This window comes from Chionomys nivalis, chromosome 12, assembly GCF_950005125.1.
Source record: "Chionomys nivalis chromosome 12, mChiNiv1.1, whole genome shotgun sequence".
Lineage (NCBI taxonomy): Eukaryota > Metazoa > Chordata > Mammalia > Rodentia > Cricetidae > Chionomys > Chionomys nivalis.
In genome coordinates, this window is record NC_080097.1 from 6299559 (window position 1) to 6314375 (window position 14817).

A 14817-nucleotide genomic window follows, 5' to 3' on the forward strand; every position below is an offset into this window, starting at 1 on the left:
ATGAACTAGATCTCCTCAACACAGATCTTTACCTTTCACAGGTGGCCATGAGAACTGGAGATGCAGGGAACAGTGGAGGCTGTCTTTGTACACACCCAGCTCACCACCCTTGATAGAGGTGGGGATGCGAAAGGAAACAACCTCAACAAGAAGATTAGATTGATAGGCTTCGGTTATCAGGACACTGGAGATGTTAGCACACCGGAGCAGAAACCTGTTCCTTCCTACATAAGCCATTAGCATTTGGGCTTCTCAGCACCAGATTCCACCTGACCCTTGAGTAATATGGTGGGTATGGACAGAAAGTAGATATGAGACAGAATAAAAGACCACAACAAATCTGGTTTTTGACGGCTGGGGAAAAGAATTTTGTAAGTAACAATAGATATAGGAATGTCATAGTTTAGAGTTAGTATCTTCAAATCATCTTTTCAATTAAAGTAATAAACCACGCCAACTAGAATCCTCCCGTGACTTCTTTCTCAGCCTCCCCGAGGCAGCCGATGAGCAAGTTTTCCATATCTCTCAGCCTCCAGAGAGCCTACTTCAAACATGTGGTATCAATCATGATGCATTAGGATTTCCTGTCTGTCTTCTCTCTTAGAATTTGATTGTGTATAGGGATTGCCTTTTTGAATCCCATTGACTAACAATAAGTATAGATTTCCCATTTTCTCTATGGGAAAAATGTGTAGTTTCAAGCTCAGAAGATTATGGGCCCCGTGAGCACAGGATGAAAATTAGAAATGCCGAGGAGTCTGCTTTGCTTCAAGACCGTGGAACGTTTTTGGTCCAGTTGTTCACCCCGGTGAGGTGTCCCAGGCATACAACGTTTCTAGTTCAGTTGTTTACCCTGGCGACATGTCCCAGGCATACAACGTTTCTAGTCCAGTTGTTTACCCTGGTGAGCTGACCCATGCCTTTTACTCTGGGAATTCAGCAGATTGGGAAGGAAAGTTGAAGCACAGTTGTGCTCTCAAGGGGAATGATAGAAAAGGAAGGCATCCTTCCTACCCATTTCCTGGATCAACAGTAAGAGTGTGGGCCACATGGATGGATAAAATAGAGCTACAACTCTATTGAAGACACGGAGTGGAATTTTAGTGGCTGTACCACCACTTCTAAATCTTTAATGGAAGCAGCTACCAAAGGAGACTGTCAGGCAGATTTAGCAGCAAACACATGTGGCTGTAAAATGATTTGGAGGAAAATGGGAGAAGATGCCATTTTTACATTAGCTAAAGTGCGTGTTTTATATGGAATCCGTAGAGACTTGGGGATAAAAAAGGCCTGAGTTGGTGAATGAGCATCTGAAAGCCAAGTTAAGCCAGGCTGCAGCAATAAGCAGCCAGATTTTTCTCTTGTTTCAGCCATAGAAAGTTATGTAAATAGCTGTAGCTTTTTCTTTAATAAATTCCATTTCTTGGGCCACCAACATGATTTGAATATAAAATTGAAAATTAAGTTTTCCCAAGTTTGTTATTTTAAACAAAATTTATCCATCACGAGTTAATAAACCAGGCTTACCCTTACCCCTAGAAAAGAACGAACATTTGTATAATGAACTCCTCACTGAATGCCATAGCACAAATCTTTGAGATTGGAAAATTTGAGATATTTTGTATTTGCATAGGAAAACAGTGACATACTAGAGAATGTTAAGTTCTTGCAAAGAAACTTTTACAATGGGCTCATCAGATAAGAAGTAGCAATTAACACATGCTCAAAAATAGCTACCAGTTCTATAATAAAGCAGAAGTTTTGCTCTGGAATCAGCGATCAGAGCTAATAAGGAGCTCAAACTCGGGAGATGAAGACTTTTCAAGACATTTAAAATGGGCCTAAAATTCAGATATGTGTGGCTTTTTTTAAAGAATAAGATAATTAGATTTTATTCTTCATGCAAATCAAACCAGAGAACAAAACATCTGAGATAATAAAAATAGCTACTGGGTGGATTTTAGGGAGCACTTACTGTCTCTGATCAAATGCTTAGCTGCAGACTCATGGATTTCCCTAAGGCTGATTCCTTGAGAGTTCCTCGTCAGGAGATTTCCTTAAGGCAGTGAGATGTTATAGATTAAGGAAGACACAGAGGAAGAATAGGCTGATGTCCTGTGTGTCTCACAAGGAGCTCAGTACGATCAACTGTGCATTACAGGGTAAAGCCTCCCTTACGGCAAAAGGATCTCAGACATGCGTACCCAATAATCAAAGAAGAAAGATGAGTGTGAGATATGAACCCTCCCACAGGACCAGACTTGGCAGCATACTGTCTCAGCCTCTCAGAAGAACACAGAGGGAGGACAAGCCAGGAAGGTCCCAAAGTCAAGGGCACACACTACAAAAAGCAGGGGCTAGGGGCTGTGCAGTTGCCTGTGTTTAAAAGGATCTCAAGGAGTACCAGCTCCATAGTTACTCAAACAGTTTCCCTATTTCCGATACGGAGAACACCAGTGCGCTGTGCACTTCTGGAGCTCCTCATAGGAAATTGTAAGATGTACATCCCACTGCCGGTTTACCCACCACCCCAGAGAAAACCAGAAAGGGTTATCAAAGCCCAAAGCACTATTTTCTGCTTCAGCAAAAACAACAAAGAGAAATCGACAGTTTGCTTAAAACTTAAACTTTAGGGGAAGGGCTGTTTTCAATTGATTTAATTATCTATCTGCACCAGGGCCATATGGATGTCTGTCTATACTGATTTTTTAAAATTCCCTATGGTGCAACCCATGAAAACCAGAACACCTCAGCTGGGGCCGGCACAAGCTGCCAATGTCCTGGACTGTGTACAAGCATTGTAACAATCTTCCCAGACTTCCATTTGTTCTGTGAGGGAATCTTAAGATCTTTCTTGGGCCGAATCCATTTGGCACAGTGTAGAAAGAGCTTGCCTCGAGCCAGGAAGGGAGTTCCTCGAGCTCTTATGTGAACATTTGAAGTGTGTCACAGCTTTCCCTGTCTTTTCCATTTATAAATCGAGGCAGCGTCCGTCTACCCTGTGCCTAGGGATGACATTGTTTTTAAGTGTTCTCATTCTGGGAGTTGCATTTGGTTAGTCAGTCTATGGTAAATGGATTAGATCTTCAGCCACGATGATTCGTAGTCCCCTAAGCCTTCTCAGCAACCTGTAATTGTTCTATGAAAAGATGGGCTTCTTGTCCCTTTTAGTTGTCCATCTTTGATGGACCAGTGTGTGGTCCTGCTGCTCTTGACCACTGCATGACGGATGGACTGAACTGTAGGCTTGAGAGTACTTCCGTGATCAAGGTGAGTTCACTGACTCCACAGCAAGGATCACATCAATGCCAAGGGTCCGCACGCTGACTCTGTCTGTAGTTAGCTCTGCTGTTGACCAGTAACAAGCCCCGCACTGGCCAGGCTGAATCGCTGCCAGACTCTCCACCTCGCTCTCTCTACCGCCATGAAGTCACTTTCAAAAATGAAAGAGAACCACACTGAAAAGCGCCCTCGTGATCCATCTCCCTGGCCGTCAGAACTCAAGGAGTCCTCTCTTCACGGAAAAGTGTCCCCATGGTGTCTAATATGACAGGCAGAAATTGAACATGGACATTTGTGCTAAAATGGAATATTTAAATCACAGTGTGAGTGGATTGCTTTTCAGCTGCTGTATGCCACTATGGTCCTTGGTTCATGGTCTCTTCTTCCACCTTCCAGGTCAACAGCAGCAACTTGTTTCCTTTCTTACTATGGATTCTTGTGATTATACTGGTGCAAATGTCATACCACGGTTCGGGATACTCTCTCTATGCTAAGTCATTTAACTGGGAATTTGAAGCCTAAATGTCTTACCATAGTTTGTGCAGTTATCCAACATATTCATACATTTACCCCTTGTTTTCCTTTTGCTTAATTAATTAACCAACAAGATAGCAGACCATTCAGTGATAATATTCTGTCATTTGTTTATTTATCTGAAAGGACTTCTGTCTGGTCTTGAATTCACAGAGATCAGATTGTCTCTGCCAGGATTAAAGGCATGAGCAAAGGGTCAAGAACTGGACTGCTTCATGGTATGCTGTGTGTTTGTATATACATAAACACGCAAGTAAAAACAATGGTAAGAAAACGTAGTCTATGGGAGTAGCAGACATCCAGTGTTTAAAGTGGTTAAAATTTTAACGGTATCTAAAACTTTAATAACAAAAACAACGTGAATCTAAAGCACACAATTGGACACCTATTCCTGCTAAATGAACTCTGGCTGTCAGCCTTTCAAAGGACAAATTCATGTCTCACCAACTGCAGGCTCGGGGCTCTTATATTTTATAATTTAACATGATGCTCTGTAATTTGCACAAGGTGGGTGGGGTGGGGAGGAATTACTATTAGACCATTAAAAACTTGCAAAACATCTTGTTTAGATTCTTGTGCTGTTTCTGATTGGGGCATTAAAAACAAACTGGAAATATGGTTATGCTAGTTCGAAGTCATTAGGAGCCCACAGGCTTACAAACAACCCCTTGGGGCAAGTAGAGGCTGCAGGTGCTCATCCCTCTCCTGGCACGAGCGCCAGGATTTCCGGAGAGCACTTCATGGATGAGAATCAGCTGCTCACACTAGAACTGAGTTGCTGTTCCAGGGCAGGGCAGCCATGAGCATCCGCTCACAGCTTCCGATGCTGTCCCCAATGAAGGACTCCAGCAGCGGAAAGCCCTCTCTCTCTTTTCTTCTCCTATTTCTTCCTAAATGTGGTTGCAATTACATTTTCAGGCAGCTGTATTAATTTGAGTCATTTGACCTTTATTTTTATACAAAATGCACATTTTCTTTATATATTTATGTAGCCATCTCTGTTTTGTTTTCCAAAACCCTCCTGTTCTCAATTATGAATGATCAGCATGGTTAAAATTATACAACGAGCTCAACAAACCATCAAAAGTCTACATTTCGTACTGGAAGGGCTATAATTAGCATGTTTAATAACATTCATAAGAACCTCATTAAAATGCATATCAGATTTGATGGGTCTTATCACAAATGAATGAACACTCTAATATGCCAGGACAATGGAGTCTAATAGTATCTGAGGAGTCAGAGAAAGAATATATTTCTGAGTTGAACGCATGTGAACTGTCAGGGCAGAAAAAGGGGCAGTGAAATTGGCTCTACTGAGGAAGTGTTGGATCCTAGGAGGGCCACCTGAAAATTACATTTAATATGCTAACACTATTAGGAGACTATTTCTATTCTACCCAGAAAGGTCTTGCTAACAGTAATTAAATTTTAAGACAGTCAGATCTGGAAAGGAATAAAAATACGGTGAAAATCCGATTACAGCGGCTGGAGGAGGCCTCCCCCTTCAAATACTAATTAAAAAAATTGAATTTTGGCTACCCAGGGACACTAACTCTGGCCATATCTATATTAAATTACACCTAATCACACATAAGTTCTTAAAATTCTAATAGAGTTAATGCCAAAACGCTTTGGACTTGAGAAATATGTAAATGACATTCCACGTGTATGCATTGCTTACATCAATAGCCACACAGAGGGAAGTAAAAGCCAAATAGCCAACCCAGGATCACAGAACGGAACTGCACCGAGCCAGCGGAACCAAGTGTGGTAATGAGTTATGCAGCCCTCACAGGTCTGAAAACACCTTGTCCATTGTTCCTTCAGTGGACATAACTTTCTTTTCGTTATTCACAGTCTACAAACCACATTTTCTCAGGAGCAGGCTTTGAGCCTACTGTTGAGCTCTAGCATAAGGTGTTCTCTCTTAACAGTAATTTGAGAGCAGTATGGAAGCCCCCGCAGCACCTCACAGAATGCCTCACAAAGCTCATCTTAATGCAGCCATCAGTGTTTGTTCTAGAGCTTTGACTGTTATCAACGACTGCCTTCACCAATCAAGAAGTACCCAAAATAAGATTCCAGAAAAAAATGTAAACAATAAAACACTTCACTAATAGTTCTTTAGCCAGACTCTAACATGAAGTTTTAAAAAATAAAGATATAAAAGATGTTATAATATTAATCATCTTTCAAATTTTTAGGGTGCATTAATACAGATCAGTGGCCCTCAAAGTTTTAGATATAGATTGTGGGGCTCCAACTTCAGAGTGTCTGATTCGACAGGTTCAAGATGGAGTGAAATTATAATCAACAGCTGGTGGTGATGTCGCTGGTCGGGGCCATGCTTGAGACTCTCCCTACCACGTAAAGGAAAACGCACCAACTTTCAAGAAAGGCTTAGCTGACTCCGCCAATGCCAGGTTTATATCCTTAGAAGAACGGACATAAGCTTGTGTTTCTTTTCTATCTAGAAAATGGTGATAAAAGCAGCAATCTCGTTCAAGGATCTTTGTGCAGACTTAAAGGAGATGAGTAGACTCTTAGGATGCAGTAAAAGTCCAATGATAATTAGCTTCTCTTCTGAATATAGTAAGTGGAATAAAAGGAAAATTTTCATATGGGCCCTTGGCAGTACCTCTTCACCTTAAGAAAAGTATGTGTAGTTGAGAAAAGATACGATGCCATCCTTTAAGAAATGAACATTAAGCCCATATTAAGTACTCCAAGCTATTTCTAATAAAATAGTCTAAGTTCCATGTTGATATTAACATTGCTTGTCATTTGGACGTATTTTATATTTTGTTTCAATGTAACCACTATGCATTGGTAAATAAAGTGTAACCTATATTCTTAGTTTTAATGTTCATAACCACATATAATAAATCAATATGTAGAATTATATATAATAGCATAGCTATGTGCAAAAAAAGATTAGAACAGTAAGCTTTAAAGGCCATTATTTCCACATTTCTGGTGGAAAGTTACATTTGAAATGTTCTCTGTATTTCAGAAATTTGTGTTAGCTCAAATGGGCATAATCATTTAATGACACAAAGACCTTAGAATGAACGGCTTCTGAGAATCACACTCCCCGCCAGACACCGCTGTAAGTCATTTCTCTACACAAAAAGGATTAAGAGAGCATCTGTGTGCGACAGAGAAGCTCACTTGGGGAGGCAAAGCTTTCCTTTGGGAACTGTAGCCATGCCCACGACACTGGCTTGACAACAGAGTACAGTATTTCAGTAACACGGAAGTAGGGTGTAGTAGAGTCAACGAGTACATGTAACCTACACATGTGAATGATTCAGAGATAGATACTGCTAGAACGGACACTTGCTAGCAGTTCAGCCTCCATCACAGAAGGAAGGAGAGGGCCGGGGGTCTGTCCTTCCTGGAGCATGTGTCCCTGTGAGAGCCTGGTGAGAGCTCTAGTGTCAGGAGCCATTTCCCCCCAAACATATTGCAGGGACCATTGTCCTGGGGAATTTGTAGAGAGCCCCACACCCCAACAGTATTTAGAACTGTTTTATTGGCAGAGCCTATCCCACACCCAACTATCTTGAGAGCTATCTCTTAGTAGAACCTGCCTCACATTCCAACTATCTAGAGAACTAGGTGTGTCAACTCGTGACCGCCTGAGCGAGGAATCGTGACCTGACTGATCGTAACGTCACTACCGACGTGGACCACGTGGCAAGATCCCGTGCCCCAGCCCCCCAAGCTCCTCATCCAGGGGTTATATAAACTGCAACCATGACGCTAATAAACGGAGGCTTTGACAAGAACTATGCTTGGCCTCCTTCCTGTCTCCCGTCCATGTCTTTCAGGTAGTGCCTCTCCGGGACCCTGGAATAACTGACCAGCCAGGCGGGTTACAATCCCTAGACTACTGACCCTCCAAGTCGGTCAACACTCTAGAGCCTCCTCCTTCCTAAAGCAGGTGAGGAACCCTCAGAGGACTCTGGGCAGAAGATTCAAGTGACTTTCTGAAGTTTATCTTCGATGTCTGCATTCCAAACATGCACCATAAAGAGCTGAAACAAGAGCCACAATAGCAAGAAATGCCCTTGCCCACGCTTAGAAGACATCATCATCTTCTTAACCATGGTGTTATTTTAAATTCTTCATTCTGCAATGACCGCCCTTGGCTGTTTCAGCATGAGTGAAATCAAAATGCCTGCCTTTTTATCAATAGAAAATCATAACTATGAGGAAAGCCATGTTGGCCGAATTAGCTGAATCAAAAACTTCTGTACACAATTTTGAAACTGATGCGTTGGAGTCAAGATTAGAATTTGACATTTGTGTACCTAACGTTTCTGAGATTTGACACTGAAAGACTGAGAGATGCCACAGTTTGGATTTGACAGGACTCTTGTATCTTGCTGGAAAAAAATGTGCAAGGCTCCTAAATAACGGTCAGTTAGGAAGAGCAGATTCCTGGTAAGGACCAACCTTTTATTTTATCTGAGCAAAGGGGCTACTATCAGTGTTTGTATCTTCCTAAGTTTTCCAATATAGCTTTCTAATTTGAAGGAGCAGTAACAATATGTAGAATGTAATCCTTAAAGAATGGAACTTTCTTAAATTTTATCTCATTTTATTTTCATGCATGCTTATATATTGTACACATTGTGTGTTATGTATGTAGGATGCTCAGTTATGTACATGGCTGGGGACATATGACTAAATCCACAGTATGTATGTGGATTTAGAGGACAACTCTGGGTATCAGTCCTCACCATCTCCTTTGCTTGAGTCAGGGTATTTTTGTTGCTTATGGCTGCCGGCACCAGGCTTGCTGGCCCAGAAACTGCCAGGGATTATCCTGCTTCTGCCTCTCATCTCCCTGTGGAATCACTCACATGACACACATGTCCTACGACATCTAGCTTCATGCTAGCTTCATGCAGGTTCTGGGCATCGGAGCTCAGTGTTCGAGCTTGTGTGGCAAGTGATATATGTAGACACAGTACCTGAATTTTAGGGCAAAGCAATGAAAAATGATGCTCCACACTTGGGAAACTGCAAATTCCAACTCCAGGTTGCAAAACATCTCCAGAAATAATGATGTGCTTTTGCCTGATACCCTGCTGATGAGCACTTCCCTTATTTATAAAAATCCTAGGATTTTTCACCATCTCCCTGGAGAAACAAAATAATCTCCAAACTCAATCTGTACAGACTTTTGATTTTTATTCCTTCTCTTTGTATTGCTTCCTCTTCTGCTCCTTTCCTGTGGACCAGCCCTAGCAAGCTGCTCAATCAAATTTGATAGCTGCTGGCTAATAAATTTTGCCAATCCAGAGTGAAGTGTGCTTGGGGACAGCTTAGCATTCTGCAGCCAGGCTTCATTTGCCTAATCTGTGTGCCTGGCTAGGTGGCAGGCCAAGGCAACACTTCGGCCCAGGCTTGACTCCAGGCACTATCTGATTTTGTTGGCCTTTTGTGCCTGAGGATGGGCCAGGCCTCTAGATGTGACCTGAGCAGCCAGGCCGAGTGTCCCAATTTCTGCACCGCTGCTGACCTGGTGTGGGATATTTCTACGTCCAGCAGGAGGCTCAATCTATTAAGTCAGGTTAGACATCAATATCAAAGATTAGCAATGTTGAGGCATAGGAACTGGAGCTGAGGTCATTCCATGGGGCGGGGGGAGCTGTTGGACCTGGAGTTGAGTGGTTTCTTCAGGAACAGGTCTTTTTGCACCTTCTATCTTCTTCAAGTGAGTTATCAAAGTGCAGCCTTGCCAAGGAAGACAAAAGCCACGTGATTTCCATTTTTTTCTAAGTTGTATTTAGGCAGTCCTGCAGGGAGAAGACAGTTCTGTAGGGTCCCACTGAGCTCCAATCAATGCCATGTCTTGTGTGTGTGTGTGTGTTTTTTTTTTTTCCACAAATGTGGGGGATTTTTTTCATTTAAATATAACATTTAGAGTGTAATATATAAACTATTTCAATGATATTCAACAGTATATATGCAACAGAAAATGCATTTATTAATTTTTAATTCCCAGACTTTTAACAAATTGTATTTCAAAACAGGGTTATTAATTTACTGCTTGGGTTTTGGCTGTGTGTTTCCAGGGAAAATAAATATTTGAGATTGTTAACGAAAACTTGCAAATTGATTTTTCATATTTTACTTTCTCCCAGATGTGCTATCTAAAGAATTCTATGTAGAATGCAACTGTTCTTTGGGTTTTCTGTCAATAAATTGCTAATTGAACAGACAGTCTTTTAGAAATTTTGTGGACACATTTAGCTATATCAGAGTCGTGCAAAGAAAAAGCTGGCATTTTGACTTTTCAGGAATGAAATAATTTGTTTTGAACTAAATCAGGCAGAAATGGTTGATGTGCTGAAGCTGAATGTCCTCACAAAACACATCCTAAATAAATAATAATGCATACTGTAATTGAAAATTATTTTTAAAGATGTCTGAGCAAGCTGGGTGGTGGTGATGCATACATTTAATCCCAGCACTCGTGGGGCAGAGGCAGGCGAATCTCTGTGAATTGGAAGCCAGCCTGGTCTATAGAGCCATTTTCAGGACAGGCTCCAAAGTTACAGCGAAACCCTGTCTTGAAAAGCAAAAACAAAAATTAAAAAAAAGTATGAGCAGAAATCTAATTCACTTTGATGTGGCGACAATTTTATTTTCTTTAAATTATGTATCTCTTACTTTGGCTAACTGAGGTCACTATTAAAATTCCAGCCTGGGTGGAAAAGATATTTGCCCTGTTTTATTGTGTCCCTTTGAAGACATTGTGAGTATATGATAATGGCATTAACTCTATTCTGAAGACTTAAGGTCCTGAACAGCTTCCCTAAAGGCTAAAATCTGGGACCTCACCTTACAAACATTCGTCTTGTTTCCCTGAGGCATCAGTGCCACACTACACTCAGGTCCTAGGGCACCGAGCAAGGCAAACACTACTGTTGACCAGAATTTACAAATTAGCACCTCACTCATGAGGGACGGAGCATGAGTGACCAGAGGCGGCTCGATCCAACACAGAACCACACCACTGGGCATCTCATTATTCATTTCATCTTCAAGCTGCAGCAGCTGGAGCAACAGCAGCATGGAAGAGGGGCAGAGGACATCTTTTCAGGAGACAGGTGCAAGTCTGGGCAACACACAACCAGTCGTCAGCGCAATTATACTGTAGGGGATGTCAGCCAGCCCAGGGAGAGTGACAAGCACTTCTCTATGTTAGCAAACTCATGGTTATTGATCTCGGTTACCCCCATTTAGACATTCTATTAGGTTAAGAATGCCATTTTAAAATGTCTGCTAGTCAAGTTACTCATTCTTCACGTTGAGCTGATCCCCACCTTCTCTCAATACGAAGTCAGTCAGGTGTGTCCAGCCATGATACAGGGGATCACTGAGAATGCTAGACATTTAATTTAGATATTCACTCCACTGAAGGATTAACAAGAAAGTAGGGAATATAAGCAATCCCCAAGATTTATTTATGTTTTCTTCTGTAGAGTGGGCATAATTCTACCTGGTCAGGACCTGACAGATTGGGTTTGTGAATGTCCACTGTTAACTGCCAGTACCTTCAAAGTCTTAATTCGTTAATGGTACCAATTAAAAGGCCTTTACTGCAAAACTGAATTAAGAATAACAAGAAGACTGGGCAAGGTATTTGGAGGCTGAGGCAGGATTGCAAGGTGAAAGTCTGTCGAGCTACAAATTGAGGTCAAACCAACCTAGGCAATTTAGGAGAATCTGCCTCCAAATGGAAAATAAGCAGAGAGTGGAGATGTGGCCAGGGGATGGACCGCTTGCCTAGCATGTGAGAGACCATAGCTTCAATTCCAAGGACAGAACACAAGTGAGAACAAAGGGGTGCAGTAATCACCTGTAAGAAGAGCAAGAGGGAGGAACAAAGGTGACGTCAGCTTCATGGCTGGTTGTCTTTGCAGAGCCTCAATGTCACAGAACCTGATGTGCGTTGACTCTCTGCTCAGGTTCCCTAGAGTGCATTGTATCCTAAAGTTCTTCCGTGGCTTCCTTTGTGACATAACAGAGGAAGGGAGGACCATACTCAAAGACAAAGTAGTCTTCTAGGAAGAGTCTTCGATTGTCCCATTCAGAATGAAAGATGTTCAGGGATGGGTCATCCCTGGGAAGACGGCTTTCACTATCGGGACCAATCTATTCAGTGTTGAATCACTGCAGGTTTCCTGTCCAAACGCCAACATCCCCAGGACTGCAGCGATGGAAAGCCCACTCAAATGACTTGGCTACCATTACATCAGTGAGCAAAACCTAACTAGAGTAAATGGTTTCCTAGCCACGTGCGTGTATATCCTATTAAGATAGTTACCCCCACATATATATGCATCCTATTAAGATGGAATAAGAAAAGATCTACAGATATCTTCATAATCCCCATTCATTCTAATAGGGTATGATGAGATCACTTCTATATATTTCACAGTCAATCTGAGAGAACATATATAGACCTATAATCTGAAATCGTGTATAAAAGGATATGAAAGCGTGCGGCTATTTTAAATGGATCAAACACAGCTATTTTCAAAGTCTTTGATTTTGGGTGCTGTGTAAGTCATCACGGGCTTCCCGAGAAAGACTTTTATATCACAGAGAAGACAGTGCTGCCTGGAGATTGTCTTACATGATCAGAATGCATTCCATTAGAGAAAAAGCTAGTATGTGTAACGCAGAAAATTGATCTGTGGCCATTATCAACGGGTTGTCAAGCTAATTGTGTTAGCCAGTGCCTTAGGGCACAGAACAATGTGATTATTGAATGGCCATTGGCTAAGGATTGAAGTTTGAGGATTCACAGACTTAATGCTTTACATTTAATAACTTCCTTAAAATAAAGCTTTAAATACTAAGATATAAGCTATTATTTTCTCACCACTTCCTGTAAGGATACCACACAGTTAGAAGTCCTTCTCTCCTCTAACTTTCCTGCTGTGGTAGGCACTTTATGAAGTGTAACAGAGTAATTCTGAACTTTATATTTAAGTTCTTTGGAAAGCTCTGAGTTCAAAGGATTCTAAGTTAAAATTACATTCATCAGAGAAAGCATTAAATGATTTATTTTAATATATACGTTCAAAACACTTATAGAAAGAAGTTACAATCATCCATTTAATTTTCTCATATCAACTCTGTATGTTATTTTCTATTTCTGTTCCTATAAACTAAGCAAAGTACAGAAGGAAGTGTTAGTGTGGGCTAATATCTTGAACTGTAAAAACAGAAAGCAGAGACAGTGAAATAAGAAGGGTGTCTGGCTCCAAAACTTCAAAGTGCCCCCGTGATGTCCTCTTCTTCCAGCAACATCTCCCAGGCTTCCCTAAACAGTACCAATGAATGGGTGTTAAAGCGTTAGTATGTGGGGGGACTATTTAATTCAAAGCACCACAAGTACCTGAAATATCATTTGTTAGATGGTATTTGCAGAATGTCTTTGCAATTGGTTTGCTAGCAATTGTTGAAACGTTGCTATGTGTATTGTGTTAGGAGCATAGAGGGGACTAAGAACTTATTTCTGTGTTCCATGAGCTTACACTTGATAATGATAGTAAGGAACTTCAAAATAAAACTCAAGCAATTAATTATTTATCTAAGATTTATTTAATAGTTTAAGGAATTTTTTTTTTTACTTCCACTTTGCTATATTCAGATGTAAGTCCTTTTGGGTCCACACTGTGATGGACGTACTGCCGGATAACCAGCAGCAAGATATCCTGTTCTGCTTGTTTTCTAAGGTGTTATGCCACCAAGATTGGTCTCCAATCCTGTTTCAAGTTTCTAAGTACTGAAATTATAGGTGCACCATGTCACCAAGCTCAGAAAGATGCTTAATACATCCATAATCTGAGAGCCAGGTGAGAGGAAGCACTGACACTTGTCACATCAGGAACCAGAAATATTTTATAACTCCTAGTGCATGAGTTTGGTAAATAACATGTCCGCACTGGGGAACAGAAGTTCTGAGAGATCCTGTCCTCCATATCATTATTCAAATTTGAAAGCATGGCTTTTGTGCACTGTGGATATGTTTTTATCATATATTAAGGACTCTAATCTTTGCTCTGGCCATCTCTACAAGTGAATTGCAAACTTCTGACAGAGATTAGCACACTTGATTCATCTCCATCCCTCTACTACCCAACAAAGTGGCCACCACAGTGGGGCTAGTCAATACATGTTTATAGAAATGAGAGGAAGAGTGGCCAAGCCACCCCTGTGTGTGGATAGTTCATGATCAACTCTTTCTGTATTTGGAGAACCCTCTACCTTTCATTTCTTATTCTTGCTTCTACCTTATCATCCCAGTAAAAAATATCAGTTATGGAGTGAATAAAGCCATTTTTTACAATACTGTGGTGGTGGCGTGTGTCTGCAATTCTAACAACTGGGAGGTAGGAGAAGAGGGACTTTCAGATTTAGTTGAACCTGGGCTGCTTAGTGAGCTGAGGGCCAGCCTTGGCTACATGGTAGGATGTTGCCTTAAACGGAGCAAAGGACAAGGAAGGGTAGGAGGAGGAAGGGAGGAGGGGAGAAGGAGGGAAGGGGATGAGTGAGTAGGGATAAGTAGAAAACAAATCATGAATTTTCTTTCATTCTCAAATAATTTATTAAAAGTGTTAGGTCAGAGCCAAAGACTTGACCACGCTGGTGAATCTGGGCCAGCTAAGGTTCCTTAAGTTTTTGTAACAGTTGGATTAGCAAACAAAGCACAGCAAAGAGGAGGAGAGATCCAAGTGAGTCACCCATCAGAGGGACATTACAGCTGCAGCTTGGTGGCCATACGAAGCACAAAATCTAGGCCATGTGAAAGGAAATACATCTTGGCTCCATGTTCCCTGCTTTTCTGCACTGAATAGTTGAAAGCAGGTGCAAAGAATAAGAAGCAGCCCAGTTCTACAAGTTGGCCTTGTGGTTTGGAGCTGTACCATGCTCACAATATCATTTCCTATTATGTCATCAAGTAAT

The 14817-nt window shown here is 41.4% G+C and overlaps 1 protein-coding gene across 1 annotated transcript in view; it reads right to left on the bottom strand.

The window, feature by feature from the left end:
- Gpc6 (glypican 6) overlaps positions 1 to 14817 on the bottom strand; it is a 979653-nt gene that overhangs the window by 362038 nt on the left and 602798 nt on the right. The gene's annotated exons all lie outside the window — the stretch shown is intronic.